The sequence below is a fragment of the Diadema antillarum genome, unplaced genomic scaffold (genome assembly GCF_040938485.1).
Source record: "Diadema antillarum isolate AM-2024a unplaced genomic scaffold, OU_Dant_1.0 scf00000047, whole genome shotgun sequence".
In the NCBI taxonomy this organism is placed as follows: domain Eukaryota; kingdom Metazoa; phylum Echinodermata; class Echinoidea; order Diadematoida; family Diadematidae; genus Diadema; species Diadema antillarum.
In genome coordinates this window covers 1910287-1937264 of record NW_027270936.1, presented here as the reverse complement: position 1 = coordinate 1937264, position 26978 = coordinate 1910287, and the positions used below count along the sequence as shown (strand labels likewise).

At 37.0% G+C, this 26978-nt stretch overlaps 1 protein-coding gene across 1 annotated transcript in view; it reads left to right on the top strand.

Annotated features, from left to right (window-relative positions):
- The first annotated feature begins 13129 nt into the window (after nt 1-13129).
- Nucleotides 13130-26978, top strand: part of LOC139715370 (ankycorbin-like) — a 51251-nt gene continuing 37402 nt past the window's right edge. The window contains exon 1 of the mRNA XM_071626943.1: nt 13130-13370. The gene's annotated coding sequence lies outside the window, so the exon portion shown is untranslated. The remainder of the gene's footprint in view (nt 13371-26978) is intronic.

Below are 26978 nucleotides of genomic sequence, written 5' to 3'. Positions count from 1 at the left end.
AGCTGTCCTATCTTTCCCATATTTTTTACACGTATAGACGATGTCGCAAGAATCATTTCACAAAATAACCACTATTTCATCAGATGCCATCTTGGGAGTGTAAAGGTGGGACAAAGGTTATATGTACTTGTTGCTGTTTCTTCGTTATAGTGTATACAAAATTTGGTACCAAACATGGCAGATATGAGTCCCTTTGCTAAATGAGAATCCAAACATCACACGGCTAATGTCTCTAAACACAGATGAAACTTTCATGGTCATGCCTATTGCGATCAGGACTCGAATCATTGATAAAAAAAATCGGATCACCTTAATTTGTCAGTGATGACAAATTACAATCTCTAGTTGAAAATACGTATTTCCCTACGGAATTCCTTCAACGATAGTTCTAGAACAATTAAATGTTATTTTAATCCACGCACATTCTCTAAAATATCCTTTTTCAATGACATGAATTGATGAAACTTACGTTACTAAAACTAGAAACTTACGTTACTATATTAATGCAGGAACATGATCCACTAGTTTTGAAGTAGAGATCTGCGTAATCTCTAATTAGGTGATCCGAGAATCCTCTCGGATCACCTATTGTATCTGTACGGATTCTTTCTTTCTTTCTTTCTTTCTTTCTTTCTTTATTTCTGGACAAAAGTTGTGCAGAGGTTAGCTCAGAAAGTGCATTGCCTACCAATGTCAAACTTATACCATATATGTATCATGTCGCAAAGACGACAGCGCAAGTAAAATCATAGTGATCAGTCGACCGTGACGTCACTATGACGTCATTATATGAAAACACATTTTCATGCATATCTCATTAATGGAATGGAATATTTCAATGAAATTTACGTCACATATATTTCAAGTTAAGCGAATTTTACTCATATTTTCAAAATTCATTTTTATTTCAAAACGCGCGCGTACGCGCGCGTTGAAATATTTGTATGCTCTAATCGAGCTCAAATTTTTTTTGCACACGTTTCAGACCATTTGGAGCATTTTTTGAAAAATTGAAAAAATCGGACGGACGCGTACGCGCGCGCACATATTCGCACGCACAGCTAATATGAAAAAGAAATTTTCAATTTTTTCACACGGATCGGATGCCTAAAATGTCAAGGAATATTTCTACCAAGTTTCAAGTCAATCCCACTCAATATGACGTCATACGGGCCCGTCAAAGTTGAAATTCCGCGCGCGCGTCAATGGCGATATACAGTGCAACAATGCCAAAAAACTGCCAATTTTAAATCCGATTTTACTCGTCAGGATGGACGGTGACCCCCCATTTTCTTTACAAATTCTGAAAGCTGATGAGTTGTACATGTCATTTCATGGGTTGGCAATGCTGGAAAAATGATTAAAATATATCAAATTTCTTAATAAAGTTAAAAAAGTAAATTTTCAAAATGACGTCATCAAATTTCAAGTTCATTCAAGCATATCTTACTTATTCTTTAGTTGATTTTCGTCCAAATTTCAATATGTTGTAGCTTATTAAATGGTCTTTCAGATATATAATAACAACAATTTGATTGGATGACGGCATCACCTCGTAAAAAGGGATTAAAAGTAACATTGTTAAATTTGACCAGTTTACGTGTTATCTCTATGGGAGTGCAGTTTTTCTGGAAATGAAAACTGACATGACTATCTTTATCGAGCACTAGCTCACTTATGCTTCGGTGAATTTCTCCCATATTTTAGTATATTGTAGCTGAGACTTTGGGCTATCGTATGTGTGCTCTTCGTTTTTTCATACGGAGTCGGCATCATGCCCAAAAACTTGGTTGAAATTAAAGCTTATCTTCCATGTATTTAGGTGATCCGAGTATCCTCTCGGATCACCTTCTGTATCTGTACGGATTCTTTGTTTTTCTTCTTCTTTATTTCTCCTCAAAAGTTGTGCAGAGGTTAGCTCAGAAAGTCCGCTGCCTGTCAATTTCAAAATTATATCATGTATGCATCATGTCCCAAAGACGGCAAATCTAATGTATCATTGTGATCAGTCGACCGTGACGTCACTATGACGTCATTATATGAAAACACATTCTCAATCATATCTCATTAATGAAATTGAATTTTTCAATGAAATTTACGTCACATATATTTAAAGTTATGCGCATTCTACTCATGTTCTCAAAATTCATATTTTCTCTTAAAACGTGCGCGTACGCGCGCGTTGAAATATTTGTATGCTCCAATCGAGCTCAAAATTTTTTTGCACACGTTTCAGACCATTTGGAGCATTTTTTGAAAAATTGAAAAAATCGGACGGACGCGTACGCGCGCGCGCATATACGCACGCACAGCTCATATGCAATTGAAATTTCCAGTTTTTTCACTTTGATCGCATGTCTGAAATGTCAAGGAATATTTATACCACGTTTCAAGTCAATCCGACTCAATATGACGTCATACGGGGCCGTCAAAGTTGAAATTCCGCGCGCGCGTCAATGGCGATATACAGTGCAACTATGCCAAAAAACTGCCAATTTTAAATCCGATTTTACTCGTCAGGATGGACGGTGACCCCCCATTTTCTTTACATATATTGAAAGCTGATGAGTTGTACATGTCATTTCATGGGTAGGCAATGCTGACAAAATGATTAAAAGATATCAAATTTCTTAATAAAGTAAAAAAAGTAAATTTTCAAAATGACGTCATCAAATTACAAGTTTACTCGAGCGTATCTCACTTATCCTCTGCCAATTTTCTCCCATATTTCAGTATGTTGTAGCTTATGAAATGTTCTTTCATTAATGTAAAAACAACATTTTGATTGGATGACGTCATCGCCTCGTAAAAATGGATTGAATGTATCCTTGTAGAATTTAACCAGTTTACGTGTTATCTCTATGGGAGAGCAGTTTTTCTGGCAGTGAAAATTGACATGACTCTCTTTTTCGAGCACTAGCTCACTTTTGCTTCGGTGAATTTTTCCCAGATTTTAGTATGTTGTAGCTGAGACTTTGGGCTATCGTAAGTGTGCCCTTCATTTTTTCATACGACGTCGGCATCACGTCGAAAAACTTGGTTGAAAATGGCACGTGGCTTCGATGCAGCGTCATTTTGCTTAATACACAGGGCCTATGGAGCATGAAATAGGTCATTGCATAGCGCATCCGACTCGTAATCCTAAGGTCCCTGGTTCGAGGCTCACCCCTGCCAATATTTTTTTTTTCATTTTTTTAAACACTTTTTTTCTTCTTTTTCTTTAGTTAGTCTTAATCTCCCTTCCTAACTTTATCTTTTTCTGATTTTTTTATGCTTCTCCTTCAAATTTCTATAAAATAACATATTTTTTTCTTTATTTTTCTTTCTTTCTACTACTTTCTGTGCAATAGATGAACAACAACAATGGCTATCAATCCCATATTTTGCACATGTTTAGTTCATGTCACGTACATTATTTCATAAAATAACAACTACTTGATCAGACACCATCTTGGGTATGTAAATTAGGGTCAAAGGTCATAAATGTTTCATCCTGTATCTTGGTGAATACATGTCCTATCTTTCCCATATTTTGCACACACAAAGACCATGTAACAAGGATCATTTCACAAAATAACCACTTTTTGCTCAGACGCCATCTTGGGTGTGCAAAGTGAGGTCAAAGGTCATATGTACTTCTTTCTGTATTTTCGTTATGACGTGTTATCTCTATGGGAGGGATTTTTTTTAATGTGAAAATCGACATGCTTTTCTTTATTGAGCACTAGCTCTCACTTACCCTTCGGTGAATTTCTCCCAGATTTTATGTTGTACCTAAGACTTTGCATTTTGCATCTTGGTGAATACCTGTCCTATCTTTGCCATATTTTGCACACGAATATAGACGATGTCGCAAGAATCATTTCACAAAATAACCACTTTTTCCTCAGATGCCATCTTGGGAGTGTAAAGGTGGGTCAAAGGTCATATGTATTCGTTGCTGTATCTTCGTTATTCAGTGTATACAGAATTGGTACCAAAGATGGCAGATATGACTCCCTTTTCTAAATGAGAATCCAAACCTCACACGGCCAATGTCTCTAAACACAGATGAAACTTGTATTGTCATGCCTATTACGATCAGGACTCGAATCATTGATTAAAAAAAAAAATCGGATCACCTTAATTTGTCAGTGATGACAAATTACAATCTCTAGTTTCATATTCCTTTCTTTCTGCAACTTTCTTTGCAATAACTCAAGAAAAACAAGCTCTATCAGCCCAATATTTTGCACATGTTTAGTTTATGTCACGTACATTATTTCATAAAATAACAACTACTTGATCGGGCACCTTCTTGGGTATGTAAATTACGGTCAAAGGTCAAAAATGTTTCATCCTGTATCTTGGTGAATACATGTCTTATCTTTCCCATATTTTGCATACGTAAAGACCATGTTACAAGAATCATTTCACAAAATAACCACTTTTTGCTCAGACGCCATCTTGTCTGTGCAAAGTAGGGTCAAAGGTCATATGTACTTCTTTCTTTATCTTCATTATGACGTGTTATCTCTATGGGAGGGAATTTTTCTAGATGTGAAAATTGACATGATTGTCTTTATCGACGACTAGCTCAATTACCCTGCGGTGAATTTCTTCCAGATTTTAGTATGTTGTAGCCAATGTAATACTCTTTAAATTTTGTTAATCAAAGTTTTAATCGGATGATGTCTTCACCACGTGAAAATGGATATAATGTAACCTTGTCAAATTTAACCAGTTTACGTGTTATCTCTATGGGAGGGAATTTTTCTGGAAATGAAAATTGACATGACGGTCTTTATCGAGCACTACCTCACTTACTCTTCAGTAAATTTCTCCCAGATTTTGATATGTTGTAGCTGAGACTTTGGGCTATCATCAGTGATTCTCCATTTTTTCATACGACGCCGAGATCACGTCAAAAAACTTGGTTGACATCAAACTTATCTTCGATGTATTGAGATATTTCTTTCTCTCTGCAACTTTCTTTGCAATAACTCAAGAAAAACAGCCCCTATCATCCCCATATTTTGCACATGTTTAGTTTATGTCACGTACATTATTTCACAAAACAACAACTACTTGATCAGACACCATCTTGGGTATGTAAATTAGGGTCAAAGGTCATAAATGTTTTAACCTGTATCTTGGTGAATACATGTCCTATCTTTCCCATATTTTGCACTCGCAAAGGCCATTTTACAAGAATCATTTCACAAAATAACCACTTTTTGCTCAGATGCCATCTTGGCTGTGCAAAGTTGGGTCAATGGTCAAATATACTTCATTCTGTATCTTCGTTATAGTGTATACCGAATTTGGTAACAAAGATAGCAGACCTGACTCTCTTTTCTAAATGAGAATCCAAATATCACACGTCCAATGTCTCTAAACACAGATGAAACCTATATGGTCATGCCTATTGCGATCAGGACTCGAATCATTGATTAAAAAAAAATCGGATCACCTAATTTGTCAGTCTTGACAAATTCCAAGTCTAGTTTTATTTGCTATTCATTGAATTTTCTTAAAACAATGTTAAATTTATTGTTTATACCTGAAATATGACATTAAAGCCAAGTTGAACATCAACGCCCACCAAACAATTTTTTTTTAAAGATACTATGATTATGTCCCCTTTTACTGCGTCCTCCAAACAAACAAGAACATAGGCTGTAAATGAATTTGATATGTTTTTGACGGAGAAACTCATCAACATCATAACTGCAACAATTAAATTGTCTCAAATTAAATGGGCTTTTCCGTGGATTGTCTGTTATCAACATGACAACATCTTGAAACTTACGTTACCAAAATTTGAAACATACGTTACTTCATAAATTGGGTGATTTATTTCAAAAGAATAAACCCGTAAGGCAAAGTAATAACTGGATTTTTACGGTGGAAACTACTGACTTGATAAACACACAATAAACAGAAGTAAAGCATGATTCTATAAAAAACAACAACACATTTCCAACAATCAAATACCTACTCAGTTTTTCAACACATAATGTAAAGGTATTTTGCACGCTGTCAATGCACAAGATGCCAGTGATAGAAGTTGCTGAGCTATCCCAAGACCTCAAATCGACGGCACGGACTCTAGAAATGTACATTTAGATGGTAATTGACGGTGTAATTAAGCTTTTTGTCATTTGGCGGTAACGTAAGTTACATCACGTATGTTACACTTGTGGATTAAATCGTATAAGTTAGCAACATAATAATGAATCTTTTGCCACCCATGGGTATGAGGACAATCTACTCCATTAGTCTCAACTCTAGAACAATCATTCAGAGCCATGCACCTTCATATTTTTTACAAAGATGGTAACGTATGTTACTTCTCTTAAATCTACCTTTTTAAAATCTATATTTGCGAGATTAGCAGTCGCATGTCCTTTGAAGCTGAGTGATGAAATATTTTTTAACATAAACTTAGACCCCTTTTGGTCAGAAAAACAATACAATTGTGTAGTACTCACTGTAATAGCATAACCAAGTTTGCAGTACAAAGATGGTAACGTATGTTTCAGCAGATCTGGCGACACATTTCCATCAGGTATTTTGTTGTTAAAGAATGGTTAGCTTAAAAAGTTGTGTTAGGTTTTCATAAAACCTTAAGCCACTTTTCTGAAACTGTGAGTAAGCTTCCTCTTTATGCTCATATTTTCCCACAAAGTTGAGAAAACACAAAAAATCATCGTTGGCGACATGCACTTTTAAGCCTGTTGGCCGAACTTAACCCTCCACCAATGGCTTAGTGGTATAATCTCGCCTTCGAAATGATTTTAATTTTTGTTTATATGTCCCTTGGCATCACATAAAATCACAGGGGCATTTTGAAAGAGCTTTTTATCTCTCCTAGGTGAGTAGGAACATAAGCGACACGTTTTTTGACCAATTGCGCCGAAATAGTGGTTTTGGGCCTGATAACGGTACTAGACATGTTCTTATCATTCTTCACAGTTGGTAGTATAGACCTACTAAAAGTGCATGTGGCTGTACAACAATACATACATGGCAAAAGAGTCAGAATATTTAAAGGGACTGTACAGTACTGGTTGAGGCAGGGATTCATGTTTTGAACATTCCTAAGTGAGATAATGAAAAGCCTCTTATGAAATATGAAAGAGCATGTAATTTTAAGAAGGATTCAACGTTTATTTGATGAAAATTGGTTTTCAAATGGCTGAGATATCCCAAAAAGTGCTAATAATAAAAAGCGACATGCCCCAACTTTATTAGGATCTCTTTGTTTCACCTTGTTTTTGGATATCTCAGCCATTTCAAAACCGATTTTCATCGAATAAACTTTTGATACCCCTTAGAACTGCATGCTCTTTGACATCTCATAGAGTAGTTTCTGAATATCTCGCAAAATGTTAAAAGCTAAATCTACACCTCGACCAGAACTGTACACACCCTTTAACACTGAACTTCACGTAAAAAACTTGACCTACGTGATTGAGAAAATCCAGCTGTATCAAATGCCGTTGTTCCTTTTCGATTCGAAGTTTCAGTGCAAAAAAATCGCCGACGAATTTGCGTGGCCTCGTTTCAGCTCCCCGCGGTAAATCGCGTTATTAGGATCGACCGCTGTTTTTGCATTGACAATGCACGCAAACCGAGTTGTATTGAACACCGTGTTGTATGAAGCTTTTTAGAAGCCTTTTAGAAACTTCCATAGACATTACATTGTGCTGTCATTACGATTCGGTGAAAATATTCATTCGAAATTTTGTCCTTGATTAAAACCATTAATGAACAGTGAATTATCGCGTTTTCCCACACCATCCTCATCTAGCCTTCAAAGCCAATCCATTTTTATGTGCTTTGCGCGCAGAGAAGTGCGTACAAGTGTTCAGTGCGCGAATTATACGCGGTCGGTTTAAAAGAAGGTGGTCGATAATTTATGTAGTAGGGCTACCATACTCGGTGCTCGAATACCGAATACCAAATATGGTTGGGTGTTCATAATACCGGACACCTAACGTTTTTCTATCAACAGAATCGTGAAAAATCTCACAATTTGCCTGAAATTTTACTCACGTGTGGAGAAAATACTCCGGATTCACAAGCGCGCACTGAAAATGCGATCTGAGGTACGCGCTCTTAGATGGCGGCTTCGAACGCGTGGGGTGTCATTTTTTCCGCACTCAGTTGCCCTGCTCATTTCAGCCGACCACCCTGATAATACGTATAAAGGGCGCTTAATGCGTTTCGACAGGCCGCTGTTTTTTTCTACCCGTCATGTTTTCCCCAATAATATTTGAATATATTTTGAATCCTTCGATATTACTTTTGAAGGACAGTTGATGAATTTGACTTGATTTTCATTAGGAAACTTTTCATCGTAATTGAAATAAAATTTAGATGAGTCGGTTTGTTTTTTCACATTCATTTCTCGTTTCTGCATCAACTCGTACGGTCGTTGTAGCGGGCGACAAAATGTTTATGTCATGTGTATGTGTAACGTGTGTGCACGATCGTACAAGCGGTGGTGACAATTTTGCTGTCAAAATCGTCAAATTTATTACGGAAGGATACTCTACATCTAACAACGAGTCAGCAAAGGTAGGCCTATGCCTAGTTAGGGTGGCACATCCTATTACCGGACGCTTTTCTTTGTGGCTTTGAATTCCGTACTCATAGAATGAAATTTCGGCTAAAAATAACACCACTTATTCACAGACTCATGGAAATTACGAATTCAGCCAACTTATGTCAATTCTTCGTTCCAGTTTTTAGAAAATATGCTTCAAACATACCCCTCTAAAAATAGTGGTTTTTTGCGCGGTGCAAAATCGCATTGTATTACCGGACGCGATTTTCGTAATCGAATAATCGAGGTCTTTCGCACCTAATCCTTGCACCAGAATCACAATTCATCCCACAAATCACCGTACACATTCTCACCGAGCGGATGAAAAAAAAAAATCGGCAAATGAGGCTCAAATCTAGTATTTTACAGTAAAATGTCTGTCTTGACCATTTCGAACAGTTCACGCAATAAAGCCTTGTGAGAAATCGACAACTGGTTAGATTATACGTGCTTTGTCTCTGGGAGCTGCACGCGCGGGTGATGAGTTGCGTGCCCCAGCGCACAACTATTCCGCATCGTTCGCGTTTGAGGACGATAGCTACAAATTTCCGATATTGATCAGTGAACTCTTGGTTCTAATAGAATCTTCAGCATTTTTCCTGTATGTGAGTGGGATTTCATAGAATTTCAGTCGCGAAATGTGATTCAAACATGCATGAATATTAACTATGACGAAGTGCGGGTCACTCAACTATAAATTTGAGGTAAAATGTGAATTTTTTCGTGTTTTTACATTTTTATGAGGCGTTTTTTGCGATTTCGTTCCACACAAAGTTTTGTGAGGCTAATCTACGAAGTCTCGCGCGTACAGAATGTCATCAGTACGCAAAAATGTGCGTGTCTGGTAATACCATGCGTCCGGTAATACCATGCTTGCCCCTATATGTAGTTACACGATAAACCTTATTCGATTTTGCTAAATTTCGGTAATTTAGAGGGAATACTTAGTTGTTTTCGCCACGTTTTACTCGGTAGCGTAGCCCCAGTGAAGAATCGAACACCGTTGCGCGTAGTCCCATGCGTACATTTTCTTTCTGTACGCGCAATGCCATTATAATGCGCGGTCGGTCGTTATGGACCCGGTCGGTGGGTTGAACACCTACCATACTTCTTTGTGAACGCAGCCTTACAGCGAGAGGGCCTTGACAAAAGGCTAGTAGTATGCTCGGTTGGCGTAAATACTACCAGTCAGACCGCAACGCTGTTGTTAATGAGCTCAAATCAAAAATTTATCGTACGCGCAGGTTTTCGCGCATGTCCTTCTCAGCACCCGAGATTCTACGAGATCATTCAGAGACGAAGTACATGGTCGACGAGATTCACTTATTGACGACATGAAAATCTTCCATCCGTGACTAATTGACATGGTTTGTGAATATTTCAAATAAATCACACCTTTTAATGCTTACATCATGTAAAATGCATTTATAATACCATTGTCATTATCACTGCTTTCTAATGATATTTCTCAAACGATCATAAAACAAATTATGACAAGGCTTTCTATTTATTGCCAACCCGACCCGTTCACAAGTTAAATCACTTCATTTAATGATATTCAACGTTCTAGAGATTTTGGTTAAGATAGCAGAGTAAGAGATGAATAGGTCCATCACTTGGAAAACATTAAAATTGAAAGTCTCGTCGAGTAAAAACTCATGGTGTGATATATGTGGGGTATAAGAATGATCAATGCGCTCCAAGGGTATCCTTAATTCTTGATACATATCAAGGAGCTGCACGGTTTAGTAAATAATGGCCAAGGGTTACTCCTAAATTGTTAGTGTCTGGATTATACAAATCTTGTAAACCTTCTAGACATTTGAACGATGTAACAAAAAAGAAGTGATCCAATTTCAAAGTGTCATTCAGAGCATAGAGGTGCTTTAAATAAACATTTCTACCATGTGTATTCATCAATAGGGTCAAGGCTGCAAGTAAAGTCTCAGAACGCAAAAACTTTTTTCTTTCTATTACACTTTGTAAATTGAACTCTTGTTAATTCTGTTTCAAAACTGATAATTCAAAAAGCAGATTGAAATGGGCTATCAATATCATGCAGATTATTGTTTGTGATGCACTGAAAGATGTGAGACGTAGGCGTACATGTCTTTGCTAGATCAGACAAATCCAGCAACTCCATGAATGAAGCAGAGTTCAGGGTTATGTGCAGTATCTATTGAAGATTAAATCTCCATCCAAACAACTCTCCGCGAGGACACGTGGAGATAATTAAGAATCGATATAAAGGCTTCTTGCGAAATGGACTTTGCGGGGGCGGTATGGATGATCAAGAAATCCAAAAGAACAAATGGGACGAGCTTGGTTATGAAAGACAAACATATTCTTGTACTCGAAAGAAATGTACATCAAGGGGTATATTATTCTGTGAAAACATCAAGTCGTCCGTTGATGATATATACCCACAGATACCCCACCACCAGATTAATATGCAATTGGAACATGATGGAATTCATAATATAGTCTTAGATGAACCATTGTTGTGTTTGTATAATACTTTTTGTTTGACATGCAATGCTGGAATTGTAAAAATAAAAATTTATGAGACAAATTGTATTTACGCGGATTACTCGAACCTCATTAAATGAGTTACACATTCACATTATTCTTGTAACATATCGCATACGTATATAGTAAACTTACCTCGCTTAGACATTGTGCGTCGCACTGCACTCGACATTGAGGTTAATGGATATTTTCATGTATGTACAAGATGTGTACAATGTATTACTAGTAGTTTTTCTTCCTTTATCAGATATTGCGCCTCCGGAATGTTTTGAAACATTTCCTGCTTTAGAATAGTGGCATTTTCCCCAGGAGGCAATAGAAGTTGCTGAAATCTGCATGCGCGATTTCAAATTTATGTACTTAATATTCTATATAAATATCTATCTTTTACGATCAATAAAACTTGTCACGTTATATGTTTTAGCTGCAGTCATCTTACTCATGGATGTATTGTTTTTATTGAAGAAAGCAAAAGCTGAAATTAGATTTAATAACTCGCTTTATGACAAATGTTTATTTTTGCTGATACATTATTTCATCAACAGGATCAGCTACAAAAAGTCTCAAGCTATAATAAAGCAATTTCTGTGTATGTACATTCTAGAAAAGAACCGCATTAACTTATCAACACACAATGTAAACCTTGTCTTTTTCTGTTCTTATAAAAGATTGTTTATTTCTTTATATTCCTTGCTAAGTTTTAATCTTTATACTGGAGTCTTAATGTGTATGGCTATATGGATAATTTACACATTATACATACACATTATCATGATGATGTCATGTTTCTTTCTAGTGCACAATTGCGAAAATATATTAGTTGATAAATCAACGTAGAAAATTTACCGATCAAAACCGTTTCTTATTTGTCCTGACTCCTGAGTGATATGAGTCTGTTTCCGAGTGTGTGTTTGTATCTAATTTGCTGATGATACATGTACGTTTTGCTCTCTGATAAACTGTTGGTGTTGCACGTTTGCCGGCTGGCTGTATACAATGTCTGCAGTATCAGGTCACTTCAAAATTCTCGGTAGGATATTCTATTTACCTTCAACTTCATATGCACAATTCACAACAATTGAGACGCAACAAGAGAACTGAAATCAGACACATCATGCAATCACAAGATCATGTCAGTTGCAAACAAAGGGAAAATGAGCATAAAACGTGTACGTGTGTTTGTTTTCAAAACCGAGCAGCTAATGATTATCTCTTGTATTTCAGCATGACAATTGTGCTATACTTCTAGAGATAGTTTTCCTACTCACAAAACTATTAGTGGAAATCTTAATACCAGTAATGAAATCTTAGAAAGTTTGCTTAACGTGCAAAACACACACACCGCAACGCACACACACACCCACACACACACACACACACACACACACACAAGTATGCCCTAAATAATTATACTTACAGTACTGCATAGTAGGCCCTACAGACGCATCCACTTTCCCTCCGCGAAAGTTCGTTCAACTCTCCGCGCTCATCACAGGGGAATTAACCAATCAGGTACGCGCATTCGCGGCAAACTGAAATCTTGCCATATTCGTCAGAAATTAACTGTACGACACAATGATTTATCCGCCAACCTGACCCGTTCATAGAATCAGTCCACATGAAATTATTTTATTTTCGTAGAATGATATATTCCCTTCCATTTCATACCTCTTCCATTTTGGTCCACGTTTAATTCTTTGGTCAAGTATACCACCCCAAAAAAGGTGAAAATATGCAAATTTTATGTTTTATAAATACCTCGTTAAATATATTCCATATGTCATAACCTTTAAAGTGGTCGAATTGCATCAAAATACAACTCTTCACCATTTTATCGATGTATAAATCATGTAGATTGCTTATGTCGTTTAGATTTACAGAAACTCTAAAAATGTGGTCTCCCAGCTCATTACATATTCATGTCCGCAAGGTCATGCATACGCGTACGATAAATGCGAAGGCTTTTCAGGACGTTGCGGTCTGACTGCTACTAGTAAGTAAAACTCAATACTGAAAGTACTCAAAACTCAAGACACGCCATTAAACCAAAACAACAGCAACAACATGGTAAAGACTAACGAGTAGTCAACGCAACGGACTGCATTCGGCTTGGTAACACAACGACTGTGTGATATCTCCATCCATTGCTGGCTACGAGAAGCCGCGATGCGACCAACTCGCTAGTTATGGATTAATTCGTATTATTTACTCGCCTCTACAGAGCTCTGCACTTGTCTAGAGGAGCTAGGTAAGTACTCCTTATACTGGTACAGTATCCTAGTAGATATCTATTCCGTTACCTTACATGCCAGCTCCCATCCATGGCTGCTGTTCCTCGGCGGCGGCGCGGGCGCCACCAGCCCGACCACCAGCCCGACGAACAGCGCTGAGCTCTTTGGCTGATACTATACTATAGTTCCGCTGTGTACGTGTGGAGCAAGTACAAAGGCAAAGCTAGTGGCGTGTAGTATACAGTAATTTTTCCCGCCACGGTTTGCAACCTGTACTGCCACTGTTTACAACAATAATGGAGCGCTCCGGGGTTAACCCGAGGTACAGTAGGAGTTTCTACATTTTATACAAAGTTACAAGTATTAGTCTTGCTACTGTACTATACAGCGTGTCCCAGAAAAAACGAAACCGAGTTTCCTTGCAGCTTTTTACTATCGAAATCATAAATTTTCTTTTCAAGATATACATCGATGGAAAGATAAACTTTTCTTCTTTCATTTGATGTACAACTTAATGTTCATCGTTCATGCATGACCGAGGTGGAACAACGAACAGTGATGCAATCAAATTTTCATGTGCAAGGGGATTTTTCAGACTTTTAGCGGTACATTTTAAAAAAACAAAGTTCGTAACCTAAATATCCATATTTTCTTCTTTCGTATGGCACCTTATGCGTCAAATATGACTAACGCATGCTTGAGAAAAATGTGCATGAAAACATGCTTCATTTCTACCGATACGGATAGAGTTCTAGTCTAAAAACAAATATTCAGCTCTCCCGACTTAGCATTAGACAATCACAATGGGCTCACCTGCGCCATTGAATTCACACAAAACAATGGCAGTGCTACAGTGAATGTTGTTCGGGGGGGGGGGGGGGGGTATTTACAGAGAATGCTGTATGAGACGTGAAGCCCTTTGCTGTCATTTATTAAGAAATAGCTACGAGACTCGACCAATAATTGAAGATTAATATCGTGTATATTCTTAGGTTGCATGCAGTCCAATGGCTATGGGAGATCAATGTTACAACAGTGGTACTGTACACAATTTGATGATTTTGTATGCTTCAAAGTTATCTCACTGCTTTCATTCAATACATGTGGACAATACATTTCCCTTACGCGCAGTTCATCCTTCATCACTGACAGGGTTGTGAAGTTTTTGAAGGAGGAATTGAAGCAGAAAGAGATGGTACATCACTTTATTTATCACTGAACTTGCGCTTCTAACATTTCAAAGGTACAAGTGCAGGGCAAAAAGTCGTCTTCTGTTTTTGTTACATGTGTGAGTGTGGGAGAGGAGGGGGGGGGGAAGGGGCTCGGAAGGTTTTTTCTGTCGGTTACTTTCCTCCCCCTTCAACATTCCGCTGATGAACACCCTTGCTCTGTGGTTTGCTGCATGGTCAGGCAAGCTCACGATCATGTAATAACTACCATCCTATTCCGAACCGTCTCTAGCATTCCCTTTTAGCACCCCTTCCCTTCATGTTTGTGTAAATTCATCGAAGCGTGAAGGCCATTGTTATCTGCCATGTCGGGCAGGACTCGGGAAAGCTGACTGGCTCCTTATTTACTATCCGTCTTTCTGGGTAAAATGGAAGCATATTTTCAAATTAAGTTTTCTCAAAGAGGCGTTGATCATTTTTTACGCAAGAGATATCATATGAAAGGAAAAAGAATGGATATTAAGGCTATAATTTCATTTTTTGCAAAAGATTGCCAAAAAAGCCTGAAAAACTCGAATGAAAGTCGCCATTTGCTCGTGCAAATGAAAATTTAGTAGCATTACTGTCAATTGTTCTAACTCAGTCATGCATGAATTATGAACAATGAGATATGCATCAAATGAAAGAAGAGATATGTTCCATTCATACACATTTCGTAAAGCAAATATATGATTATGATCGCAAAGAATTGCAATGAAACTCGGTTTCGTTTTTGCTGGGACACGCTGTATACTACCAGAGTCTAGATGGCATACTTTTGTAGGACCCGGCGCGGGGCGTTGTAACCAGTAACCCTACTCGGTACGTGTTCCCGACAGCGGCTGCACGTCTACCCTCTTGCAGACTTGTAGACTTTGTCATTTTCAGCGGTGGGTGTACATTTCCTTCATGAATATCTTTATTTATTGTAGAAAACTAAAATATAAGGAATCCCCATAGTCTATGATATTCATTCAATAATCGGTATGCGATTTTTTATTAATTTACGTCAAAAACCCACCTAAATCCGTGATTAAAATCAGGTCTGTAAGCGTCCGTATTGCTGCACTCCTCATCTTCTGCGTGTTATTTGAATGGCAATCACTCTCGTATACTACAACGTAGCAAGTCGGAAAAGTTCATATGACCTTGTCGGAGCGGAAGTGACACATGAAAAGGTCAAATCATGAGAGCAGCACGCGCAGAAATACATGTACGGAGTAGACGACAAGCTTCACGTACCGGTAACACACAAAACGCACGGGCGTACGTAAAATGTTACCACGGTACTTCCGGTTGAGCGTTCGTGGTAGTTCGTTGATTTTGTGAATCATCGCACAATCTACTCTGAAAAATTCAACAATGAGGTCTGGATACCAACAAAACACCAACTTCAACTCAACCATCAGCAAAATACGATGTGGGTGAGTGGTAAAAATCATCTTACTGTTAAACTCAAACAAAATAAAAGACATTTTTTGTGATTTTGCCGTCAAAAGCGACGGTCGTTTACAACGTTTAAACACTAGGTATGTCAGACTGCTGTGCAAAGCACAGCGGTCTGGTCAGGCTAGGGTCGCTGTAACTACAACGTATATATACACAGCCCAGTCGCTGTGTATTCACACAGCGTACTTACAGCGTCTGGTCGGGCTAGGGTCGCTGCTGCTGTTAGCATAGGACCTAGGTCCTACTGTTTATATACTAGCATGGACCATTGAGGGATAGACGGTTTTCTAATCTAACGTGATAGATTTGTAGACCATCTGGCATCATGGCATTATAGAAGCATGCAGCCCCTGGCCCTGTTGTTGTACGCCCAGTAATTCAAAGTGTTAGTACAGTGCACTCCCGTTATAACGAAATGCTCGGGACCGGCAGTTTTCTTTCGTTATAACGAAATTTCGTTATAACCAACCAAATACAATATATAACGAAATCAAGGAACCACGTATATACATGTATCATATTATGCTTGCTGAATACTCATCATACACTGGAAAGCTATGTGAAATGTGATGGGATAACTGCAAGTATTACAATAATAAACGCAAGTTCCCCTCAGAAACTGTGCGTGACACAAGGAACAAACACACAGTGGTGTGAAGCGTTCACCCATGCAGAGACACTATAAATGCTTGTTCCACTACGTATTTTCGAAAGCAATTCACATTTCGTTATAACGGAGCACATTTCTTTTGATTTTCTTTGTCTGTGGCGCTCGGAAAAGATTTCGTTACAACGGAAATTTCGCTGTAACCGTGTTCTTTATAAGCGAATTTTGTACCATAGACGTCAATGGTGATAATTTTGGGACCAGAAAAATTACTTCGTTATAACGAAAGTTCGTTATAACCGTGTTCGTTGTAACGGGAGTGCACTGTACTCTTTATAAAATGAGTTCAAGAATGTAGCCAATTGGAAGCGCTGAAATGAGTCACGTGTGCCTGCATTAATTTCTCACTAACACCCACGGCCTGACGTCACAATGTTTACACTAGCAGTGCGCATTCAATCAGTTGTTACAAGTGCGTCGCGCGCTACTATACGCGCTGTCAATCCTGTATAAACAACTTCTCGTTCGGGCTGCCGGCCGGCCTTTCTTGTGTGCGTAACATATTTGGCGTACGTATACTCTTATACGTACAGTACTTACATTATTATGTGCAGGATTTAGAAACGACCAAGAGTCTTCTTATGATATACCGTACATTGTACACTGTAGTTTACGTGCACATTTTCCAATTTCACACAAATAGTGTCAGGTAATGACCACATGCACATTATACGACAGGTGTTTATCATGCATGCACTCTTCGACCCGAATTCACGAAGGTGGTACAAATGAAACCATGGTTTAAAGCATGGACAAAAACCATGGAGCGCAAAGTGTCGCACGGAATATTTCATTACGAAATTAGTCATTTCGTCGACAAAGTGACCGTTTCGTTAATGAAATTATCTTTTTATGGACGAAATGTTCATTTAGTGACAAATTGTTATTTCGTTACAAAATAATCATTTTATCAACGAAATGACTGATTTCGTAACGAAATATTCCATGCGACACTTGGCGCTCCATGGTTTTTGTCCATGGTTTAAACCATGGTTTCATTTGTACCACCTTTGTGAATTCGGGCCTTTGTGTACATGTGCATGCAGATTTGCAGGTGACAAATCATTTGAGTCACGTTCCTTTAAGTTGGGTTATTTATTATAAAGTCAAATGTAGACTGAGAGTGTCTCGTATGGACATTTGAAATCGACACACCATCATGCTGTGGTTGGTGTCTTCCTATGTTTGAATCCAAGTATACCAGTGTGTAGTTGTGTACATCAAATACTTTTGAGTACAGTGCACTCCCGTTATAATGAACACGGTTATGACGAAATTTCGTTATAACGAAGTAAAACTTCTGGTCCCAAAATTATCGCCATTGAAGTCTATAGTACAAGATTCGCTTATAACGAACACGGTTATAGCGAAATTTTCATTATAACGAAATCTTTTCTGAGCACCACTGACAAAGAAAAACAAAAGAAATGTGCTCTGTTATAACGAAATGCGAATCGCTTCCGAAAATACGTAGCGGAACAAGCATTTATAGCCTCTCTGCATGGGCGAACGCTTCACATCACTGTGTACGTGTTAGCTCCTTGTGTCCTGCACAGTTTCCGAGGGGGACTTGCATTATTGTAATACAATAATCTGAAATTAAACAAGGTTCGTTTTATTGTTCCAAAGGTACTTTATTACAAAACACACAGATTCTTATACACCTAAATGTCCGTTGGTTCGGAAATTAAATAGGGTTTGTTATTACGTTTTGGCGTTATTCAAACAGTTCGTTATTACTAAAGTTTGTTAAACCAACAATGAGATACAGTATGGTTCTTATGATACGACGGTTCCTTAGTCAGAAAATGATAGGAATTCTAAACTTTCGTTAATCGGAACATTAAAAAAAGTTTCGTTAATCCAAAGGTGAAAAAGGTGTGTCCACTAACAAAACTTGGGAATTACAAACTTCATAATCGTCTTAAGATAACCGAACCTATGAAATAACTAAGCTTTCTCTCTTTTTTTTTTTTTTTTTTTTTGATTTACAAACCTTCTTCGGTTCGGAATAACAAACCTTATTTCATTGTCGGATTAAAAAACCTTCTGAACAGTGAACCATTCTCATTTTTTTCATTTACAAACCTTCGGAATGATGAAACTCATTTCATTTTCCGATCAACGAGCCTTCGGAAAACGAACAATATATTTATATCTAAATTATGAACTTTCGGAGTAACGAACTTTAGTAAGAAACAAGTCTTTGGAATAGTGAACTGTAACGTAATCCTAAACTATCATTTTCTGTACGACTTATTGTGTGACAAAAATAATGCTATGCTCTCTTTCAAATGTAATATCCAAATGAAATTAAAAAGGTACCATCCCATTTCATAGCTTTCCAGTGTGTGATGAGTATTCAACAAACATGCGTGGTTACCTTGTTTTTGTTATACACTGTATATTGTATTTGTTCGGTTATAACGAAAGAAAACGGCCGGTCCCGAGCATTTCGTTATAACGGGAGTGCACTGTATGTGTTTGCATACAGAAGCAAATAGTTGATGTTATTACAGACCAGTTGTAGCGTGGAAGGTTCTCCAACAAAGTTGAAGTTAGATTAAAGTGTTCAGATTTGCAACAGGAGCATAAATGTTGATATTTACATACGTGTTTAACAGCAGCGTAACTGTTGATAATTGTAATTTTTATGTTAAAAAAATTGTGTGTATGATACATTTGTGTTAGTAAACATATGCACCATAGGCAAGTAATAATGTCAGATAATGTGAAAACAAATGCCAAAGGACTTGAGCGAAAGACAAATTTATTCAAGGTTATATTCAACCTGTTTGACATGTAAACCGAAAGATTGGGTTATAGAAGTTCAACAAGGTTAAGCATTTTGTTGGCATTTTCTGTAAACTGTCATGTGACACCTAATTCAAAAGATGGGAGGATTGTAATGTCGTTGGACATTCACTGACTGTGTATTCGAAGATACCATGCATACAATGTACCACATTGGATTGTGCACTATGTGATTGAAGGCCACAATACAATGTGACACTCGAACGATGCCACAAAACCTGTAACCAGTTCCAGAGTCTGAACATTTATTCTAGCGTATTTGTATCACACAAATATCACACTGTACATCACCTAAAGATGCCAGTCAAGTTCAAATATTCATGAATTTGACAAGTTGAAAGGTGAAATGGTCAATGCAGTTTACCTGAGAAGCACTGTACACATACAATGTAGTATTGTGGTGTACGTGTACTCTCTTATGAGTTGTTTTACAATCAGCATATATACACATCTTTGCGTCACAGGGCTGAAAAACATTGGAGCCTGATTACAGTCATCAACTACCAGGGTATTCTTTTTATTGTGTGAAACATGCTAGTGGTGTTAGAAATATAGCCCTTGGACCTCTGATACCATCCTGCCACACCCTGACTAGAAATTGCAACTTAAGTTGAAAATAAAAACATTTTTGGATAATTAAAGGATTCTGAGTTTGAAAAAAGAAAGAAAAAAAAAGTCATATTTTTTCAGATTCATAGAATTTTATTGTAGCAAAATAACAATTTTCATGGAAAATGCCATCAGGGGGGCGTTTCATCAACAAGTTCGTCGAAGGTTTTCACCGACAAATTTGCTATCAGCCAATCAGACGCACGGATTTCAATAGCTTTTAACAGTTGTCAGTGTAAATCACTGACAAAAAGTTTGATGAAACGGTCCCCAGGTAACTAGTCCCCATGACAGTGCCTCAAATAAGTAATGAGTATGAACTCCAGAAACCAGTTGTACCAGATTTGATGTACATTGTAATGTCTTTTAATAGACATACATGTATGACATAAATGGTATTCCGGGGTACCAAATGAAAATCAGCCATTTTGTTGAATTACGTTTTTTTTAAAAAGGTTGTACCCTGGGTTGCCAAAAAGTGGAAATTATTTTGGTGCTGGAGCTAACGGTGCTAGCCACTACACTGCAGTGCACTGAAGCACACGCTATTGCTAGCACAGCGTGCCATGCATGCATCGTATAACATGCAGTGGCATGGGAGTGACTATATACACGCACACACAGTGCATGCATTTCTCTGCGCCTGTCCTCAAGTGGACATGAGGTGGCACTACACAACCCGGTAACCCGGGTACTACCGTACCCCGGGGGTAAATTTTTAATGTCAAATTTCAAATGTCTACATTTTAGTTAGTGCATTCTGATACTGGTATCAGTTTCTTATGATTGGTATCAAGTTTTCTCAAACTTTGAAAAATCTAATGAGACAGTAAAATTGCCCTAAAATGATACATTTTGACATATTTTGAGAAAATGATAAGCTTTGCCCAAAATTCTGTTGCTGTTTATCAAAGGTCAAGGCAACTGGGCCAAATAATATGTCACACCAATTTTCTATTTATGTGTACACTGTACATATATGTATTTTGCTGGATGCTGATAACACCCAAATACTGTAAAACGAGAAATTTTCGCGTGCATTTTAATTTCGCGAATTTCGCGAGCGCTAAAATTCGCGAAATTAAAATGCACGCGAAAGTTTTTGTCTACACTACATGCATTGAACGCCAGTGGCAATTCGCGAAAATTTCATGCCGCGAAAAAGGCTGTCAGCTCCAATTCGCGAAAATTTCATGCCGCGAATATATCTAGTTTTACAGTATGCATTGTGTACCCTGATTGTAAAACATTCCATTACTTTCAATAGCTTTGAGCTGTGACAACCAAATTAAACCCACAGGTACTTACAAGGTCAAAGTTCAAAATGTCAATTACAACTGTAACTCTCCCTGATCTGAGAGCCGTATGTATATTGTGTGCTCTTAACTTTTGTGCAGCATTGAGCTATGACCACAAAACTCACTTGTATCACCGGAATATACCGGTCGAGGTCTGATATTGGTAAAGTCAGACAAGGTCAAATGTCAGAAGGTCAGTGAACTTTTTGGAAAACACTACAGCGCACTGGCATTACAACGAAGACGGTTTTAACAGAATTTTGTTACAATGAAGTAAAAATTCATTTTGCAAAATTATTGTTTTTAAGGCCAAGAAGTACATGGTACAAAATTCGCTTCAGTAACAAACACAGTTGTAGCAGAATTTTCGTTAAAACATCATCTTTTCCCAGCGCCATTGACAAAGGAAAACAAAAGAAATGTGCCATGTCGTAAGTTCGTAACATAATGTCGATCTCTTGCGAAAATGCATAGAACAAGCATTTAAAGAGCGTCTCTGCATAGGTGGATGCTTCACATCTCTCTGCATTCGCTCACTGTGTCCTGCACCATTTCTAAGGAAAACTTGCATTATTACAGTGTTTGATACATTACTCCGAAAGGAAATAAGGTTCATTGCTCTGCAGGTTCATTTTTTACAAAACACAAATTCTGAGATATATACTACATAGTGTACCAAGATGTTTGATAATAAGAACATTAGGTTTCATTACAGCAAACATTTTGGTGTTATTCTGATGGTTCATTATTCATAAGGTTTGTTAATCTGAGAATAAAATAAGTTTCTTATTAAGTAGGTTTGTAATAAATCTGAAAATAATACACATCTTTGTTATTCCAAATGTTTGTTAATTGAAACATGAACTAAGGTTAAAAGGTTAAAGGGTGTGTACAGTTTTGGTTGAGGTGAGGATGTAGCTTTTAACTTTTTGCAAGATATTCAGAAACCACTCTATGAGATGTCAAAGAGCATGCAATTCTAAGGAGTATCAAAAGTTATTTGACGAAAATAGGTTTTTAAATGGCTGAGATATCCCAAAACAAGGTGAAACAAAGAGATCCTAATAAAAGGCGTGGCCCGTCGCCTGTTATTGTTATCATCACTTTTTTGGATATGGGCAAGTCCAAGATACAAATAAGGTCCCCTCAGAAGTCAAAATTTCATCTTTGCTCAATATTGACATGTTTGGTATCATTTTGAAGCTTATGAGTTGAAGTTTTGATTTCCATGGAGGAAAAAATGATATTATGTAAATTTATGCAAATTTCAAGGGCTTCATTTGCATAAATGTGAAACAGCGTTACGTATGGGACATTTATAAAAATTCATATTTATTCAAAGGAAAGCAAATGATATTTGATTAATATGTGGACATAAGAAGTTCATCAAATAGTTTGACATGGTATGAAAATTTAGGGATTATGCAAATGATTATGCAAATTGGCTCATGTCCTATCATGACATGTCCCATACGTAACAAATTGAGGTCATTATTTTAGGTTTTTTCTGAAATTTCTAAGGTTATTTGAATGCCCTTTTGGAAAGTTCTAATTTATTGTTTGGATAAGTTAAATACCATAGAAAGAAGAAAAAATAGTAAAAGAGATATATTTTATTAGACAATGAAATAATGTTACGTATGAGACGAATGTGTTACGTATGGGACATCCTTATACATATTGCATGTGAATGCATGTAGCTAGCTGGGAAGGTCTCTCAGGACACAAATGGTCAATCATCCTGAAGAAAGCATCCCGACTTTGCAGCTACTTTTGAGTTAAAGACACTTGAAACAATACATGTACTTGACTGAACAATCTCAGAAAGGGGGAGGGGGAGATGGCAAAATACACAATGAAAATCAGCATTAAGGGCAATTCCACGGTAACTGACGTTACGCGTAAGGATTTTCATGAAATTGTTTATGTTGTAGTTTTGTGAATGAAAGCACCTGGGGCTTGTAATTAGCATTGATGAATGAGTTCATGAGAATGAAGAAATGGGTGGAAAGTTTTTCTCTCAAACTGCATTTCTTATCACATAGCAAGTGAAAATGTGTCGGTAACTGACGTTACGGAAAAAGGACATGGGAAATTATGGAGTAGATTTAAATGGAAATATCTCATGTCCCTGACTTCTAAACTTTATGTGCTTTATATGGCAATATACCTAGGTTCTTGGGAACAGGTGTGCAAAATAATGTGCACTTTAGATATTTCCTTTTAGCACCATGCCAATTTCAATGAAGGCATGACGGTAACTGACGTTACGTAACTGACGTTACGCTTACATTTGCCATAGGGTTTACACATGGAAAATCATGATTAGGAATAGTTTTGTGATATTTTATAATTCTGACCTTTCAGAGTGATTTGTTTGATATGGAATCATAGCTTGGTTCACCAATTACAAATACCCAAATGAAATGAAACATTAGTCCATTTTCTTTGTGTTTAATGAAAACTTAAAGGGAAACATGTCAGTAACTGACGTTACGTAACTGACGTTACACATACTTTTGCTATGGGGTTTACAAAGAACTAACTTATTTAACAGGTTATTATACTGCTGCAATATACCAGTAACAATCCGAGGCATTTACTTAGCAACAAATTAAAACAAAATCTAAAGGCACAAATGGGGTGGGGCCCTTAGGGGGCAAGCTCCCCCCCCCCCCCCCATGCCATAGCACAGTTGAGCAAAAATAATGTAAATGCACCAGAGGATATTTCTTGACATTTGTCTTAAGATTGAAATTTTATTCAACAGTTATGATTACACAGAGCCATTTAGATTCAGCAGTTCCAAGTATCTAATATTGACATAGTTTTAAAGGGTTTTTTGGGGGGTTTTTTTTATGAACAGGAAAGTTTCTATCTAGAGTACCCCACCCATAATGCCCTGCAGTACTACACAAAACACAGATATTTTTGTGTGTGAAAAAAAACAAACATATCTTTCAGGTCATGGGGAAAAACACATACAAATAAAAGTATTTAAGTGAAATCCACTGTGATATATTCTTTCTTCTTTTCTTTATTTTACTCCTTCTCCCTCAAGGCATTGTTAGGGCCACAAATAACAAAATGATCTCCATTATCAATAATGATTTATATGATTAGTGTTACACTTTTAATATTTTTTCTGTAAAGAAGAAGCATGCTTTTTTGGTCAAAGGGGCATTTGTTTATTCCTTGCTTGAAGGAATGTAATTGTTTTTCTTTTCCTTTTCACTGGTATATCAAGGCTTGCAAATACATCCCAGATACCAAGAAATAGGACTTTGCAATGAAAGAATTTTAAGATCAATATAAAGAAATCTTCCTGTTCATAATTATCATGTATTACACAAATGTCCCTGCATGAATGAAATAAAGTAATCAACAAATATGAACAGTTTTTTTTATTTTTCTCTAGAATCACCTCTCACTTTGAGCAACATTATTGTTAAATGTCAGTGTTAGTTTCAAACAGTAATGACAGTACATGCCTTATTTCAGGCCTGCTTATGTACCATTTCAAGATGTGCCATATTAACTAAACCAAACATATAAGTGCAAGTGAAGAAATATATCTCTTCCTGCATTTGCATTGAGGTAGAAACTTCACTAAGCTTCCAGAAAAAAAAAAAGAAAAATGCTAGCAAAAGTAGTCATTAGTAAAGATTATGAAACTGTTGGTATACAGCTGTACACAAGCTTTTTAATAGAAAAAGGTGGTTACCATGCAACCACATAATTGATTAGGCCTACAAATTTGGTAGCTTTATCGTCCCGTAGGACTGTGAATGTACTGTATAGTAATTTGAGTGCATTATATATTGCATGTGGTAAACCTAAACTTCCAGATGATTTAACCTTAAACTTGTGCTGAACCGAAAATCAAAAGCTCAAGCCCCCTCCACCAAAAAAAATATAAATAAATAAATAAGATAAAATGAACCACAAAAAATGTATCCATGGACATACAGTGTACCATGGTGATGACATCATTCCCTATCAAAGGGATTGCTGCTCTTTGTTGATAACCTTTGACTTCCCAGGTGTATTGAATGGCCTAAAGTCAAAAAATTTGCCTAAGTTATAATTACTGTCATGGTAACTGACGTTACATACTGGTATATGACGTTTCGGTAACTGACGTTACACATTTTGATGTGTTCATTTGACTCTCCAGTATGCCAAGTATCCTTATTTTCTGGTATTGAAAGGAAGGCATACGGGCATACATTAGAAATCCTAAGTTACATCATACAGCTCACTTTCTTTGATGAATAAAGTTAAAAATTCCTTGTTTTTGGTAACTGACGTTACATCCATCATTGTCAAACTAATTAAAAGTTTTTATGAAATTCTTTAACGCAACCAGCTTTTTCTTTCTATCATGTGGTAAAAGACATGTCTGGTAACTGCATACATATAAAAGATTGTTGTTTAGAGTACTAGTAAAGTGGATATACAGAGGGTAAATTATGTGACAATACACTCTTTCTCACCATTGAGTTATAGGCATATTTTGGCAGCCATTTTGAAAATCAAAATGGCCGCTTTTACTGAAAAAAATACTGATTCTTAAAACTTCAACTCAAGTATTGTCTGAAAATGTATGGTGTTTGAAACAAATATCATTTTGAATTTTCGGCATCTGTGTCCTACATACCGTGGAATTGCCCTCTAAAGGGATTGTATAGTTTTGTAGAAATGGGGATTCAGTTTTCAACATTTTACGAGATGATTGGAAACCACTTTATATGAATCATTAAAGAGCATACAATTCTAAGACTAGAGAAATTCAAAGTTTATTTCATGGAGATCCAATTTGAAATGACTGAGATATCAAAAAACAAACGAATACTGGTACACTTGTACAAGGTAAAATGAAGTTGTCCTGATAAAAAATGTGACCCACCTTTTGTTAGGACACCACATTTCTGGATATCTCAGCCATTTCAAAACGGATTTTTGTCATGTTAACTTTGAATTCCTCTTAGAATTGTATGCTATTCAAATATTTCATAAAAGAACTTTTAAGAAGTGCTAATTATCTTACCAAAGTTGAAATCAGTATTCCCATCTGAACCAGAACTATACAGTCACTTTAAGTAGAGACCTCTGATTTAAAGGGTACTGAAACTGAATACACAAGCAGATTGAAAAATTGCAGTTCAACTACTAGTTTATTGGGTACTGTTCACCACACAATGTAGAGCTCTAGCTACCTTGTAGCTGCATTGTATGACACATGCATGTGATGATAATGAAGATGTACAGCTGTAACTACTTCAAATTAGTGTGTTTGTATCATTTCTTTTTATTGCAAGTGATAAACAAATTGCCCTCATTCAGTTTCAGTTGTAGCTACAACAAATTCATGGGTATACATACTGAGGTGCGACTCGAATCAATGACTGATTGCTAGACAGACATCATATATCTACTCGATTACTGGGGTTCCGTGCAGCAGGTATTGCATATTTATCAAAATTAATATTTCTTGTGTCAAGTTGTTTTTTATTGAAACTGAATGGCAAACTGCCCTTCATCAATGGAAGTTAACACTTCGATACTATTCAATTTTTT